Below are 3,231 nucleotides of genomic sequence, written 5' to 3'. Positions count from 1 at the left end.
TAGTAGTCAAATTACCCAATATTATATAATATAAGATGATTTAGAGAAAAGATTCTCACATTTCCCTCAATCTTTGAGGGGAAATGTTCAGTCTTTCACAGTTAATTACAATGTTCAGTCTGATGCTGGATTATATGCATAAAATTGACAGCCCTGATAAAATGATTTTTCTCTGTGTGCTGGAGATTATTTCCAGAAAAATTATCATCTGGGGGATCAACTAGGGAAGAACATTCTTCCAATATCACTGTATCACTGTCATTCCCTTGTTCATCGATTTGCTTGAGCAGGCGCCAGTAATGTCTCCATCCCTGTAGTGTGCTGGTGTAGCCCAGTGACATATTGGGGGCTCTCTCAGAGTCAGGGGAATGAGGACCATCATTGTTATTGTTATTGGCATATCGAGTATGCCATGGGTAGCTTTCAAGGCTCTGCCATGTGGGTGGGATACTCTTGGTAGCTTGCCGGGCTCTCCAAGAGGGATGGAGGCTTTTGGGGTGGCCTCTAATCACCTTTATAGGTATTCCCAGTCCACCGAATGTAAGCTTTTGGTCGACTGGGATGTTGTAACAATCTGCATACTGACAAACTTGTACCTACCTGAGTCTCTGGGCAGCACCTGGGACATCTGTGGCCTCAGGTTAATCTCCTTGAGGTTGATGGAGTGCGCCCAGAGGTTGTTGAGCAGCTGGCAGAGCAGGACCCTATACTGGAGGGTCTGTGTCAGGTCGAACACCTGTGTCTAGTCCCAGGTCACCTGGTGGTTGGCTGACAGCACCCCACAGTGGATGAGCCACTGCGCACACTGCTGCCATGGCTTTGTGTCCCACAGCACGCCCTGCCAATGCCATTCTGTCCAATTCTTGCAAAACAGCTGCCGGTCCATCAGGAATCATGCACAGAGTTCCAGCAGGGATCACGCGTAGAATTCCATGCCTGGTGTGCTGAGCTGCACGTTTTCTAAGGCTAGATGGTGAGCCGGGTTCGGGAGAGCATGAGGGGTTTGGGTGGTGTCGTTGCCATCTTGCCTCCAATCAAATATGGTGTGATGATTATGGAAAATGAGTAGGGAGTGGTTTAAGAATATGTTCACTCATACGTGAAGCTTGGCCTGAGCGTGTGGGAAGCAGTCTGGAGCATGGCAGCGGTTGGGTTATGGAGGTCAGTTGCCGGGACTGGGTCCCTTGGGGCCAGGAGGGCTCTCACCGCCCTCCTCTGGGGCTCCCCGAGTGAAAACAGCCTGGCATGGAGTCTGGTGGCATGATTATGGGGGCCTCATTTTATGCTCTCTTTCGGGAGAAGATAATATCCTCATCAGCCACCATCCAGAAGTCACGGTTGCTTCTCCCGGAAGGGAGCATTCTTCCAATATAATTAAATTTATTAGAATAAGTTATTTGCTATGACTAATTGATTTAGGGTTTTTGTTTCTTACTAGCTGTCAGGTGTACATGGCCTTCAGTTCCCAGAGGCCATGTTTAGTTTCTTATTATTTGATTGCTTCCATAGGCAACTAGTATCTGTTTCTTCATAACTTGCAGGAGACTGTTTTTCTGATGCAAAACCTTGTACAAAACAAGGTAAAAATGGGAGTGTCATTTCATCATATTTGCAATATATGTAATATAACATTACACAATCAAAGGAGTATCATCCTATTACTCCTGTCATATTCTATTGGCTAGAAGCAAGTCATAAGTACCATCTTCACTAGGGTGAAGAGAATACATAGTATATAAATCTATACTAAAGGTCATGGAAACAAATATTTGTCTATCATGTAGTATAGGAATCTTAGAATATTGTAGTGACATTTCTCCTGTTGAAATTTATATAACTTTCTGGAGTTTGATGCTTATAAAATAAACCATGACACATTTCTATTACATTTTTAAAAATAAAATTTCAGAAATAGTAAATTGATAAGAATAATTCATGTACATTTAAGCATAAAATTACTATATTCATGTCTTTTATTTTCTTGTACATATCCATATTTTCACACATACATTAAAACAAACACATGCACAAAAATCACACCACAGATATAGATGAAAAACTCCCTTTAAAATTATTTTTGTGCACGTCAAACAGCAATTTATTGTTTTGATTTTTCTTTATTTTATAAATTTGAAATTCACACAGACAATGAATACATGGAACCTGAATGAGCTAAGCTTGAAATACTAGAGTAAATTAAACTTGTATTATACTCTCTTTGTTTCTGGACTGACACTTTTCTGATTTTTTTATATTCCTAAATATTATTAGTCTCAGATCAGAAAGCTAATAGTACCAGTATTAAAGCTCTTCCTTGCATGCACGGTAGCTCCTCATAATTGCATGGTGTGGCTCCTGAGTGAAAATAAATTTAAAAAGTATATTATTTTTTGTATATCTTTTAATGATTTTTATATTAGGATATTACTTGACTTTATTGAATTAGACAGAAGAGACTCATCTGTTTGGGGGAAGAGGTTGAGAAGAATTGGTGTTAATTTATTAGAAAAAGAAATTTTTAACCTTTAAATAAGTTGCATGGCATTCATTAGTAAAACAAAACCATTTAGTCTTTGGCTTTTATTTATAAGAAGTTAGAAATATTGCTGGAGAGATAGTACAGCTGGTAAGGCACTTGACTTGCATAGCTGATCTGGATTTGATCCTAGGCACCCTATATGATCTCCTGAGCGCACCAGTCGTGAGTCCAAGCACAGACCCAGGAGTAAGCCCTGAAGACAGCCAGGTGTGACCCAAAGAAAAGCAAAGAAATGAAAGAAGCTAGACATTATTTAAATTAGAGATTTAACCTCTTTGGTTTTTATGTACATTTTTAATTATTTTTGAGTAATTTTCAATAGTGTATATCTTTCTAGGCAATTATCCAATTTATCTTGCTTATCTAACTTGTTGGCATACAAATTTTCATGTCATTTTTTATAATTCTTTTTGTTTCTTAAAAATTGGTGTGAAACATTCTCTCTAATTCTTTACTTTAGTAATTTGTGTCTTCTCTCTTAGTCTTTCTAACTAAATATTTGTTGATTTTGTTGATCTTTACGAAGAGCCAATTGGTGATTTTTTTTACATCTGTCTTTATTTTTTCTCTAATCATTATTTATCTCTTCTATATATTTATTTGCTCTGGACAGAAAGTCCTGTGCCCAGAACCCTGTGGATTTCTCCCTCACAAACCCAAGCCCCTATATCATGGAGTCACCCTGTCTGCCA

Source organism: Sorex araneus, chromosome X (assembly GCF_027595985.1).
Source record: "Sorex araneus isolate mSorAra2 chromosome X, mSorAra2.pri, whole genome shotgun sequence".
Lineage (NCBI taxonomy): Eukaryota > Metazoa > Chordata > Mammalia > Eulipotyphla > Soricidae > Sorex > Sorex araneus.
Note: the sequence above shows the minus strand (reverse complement) of the source record.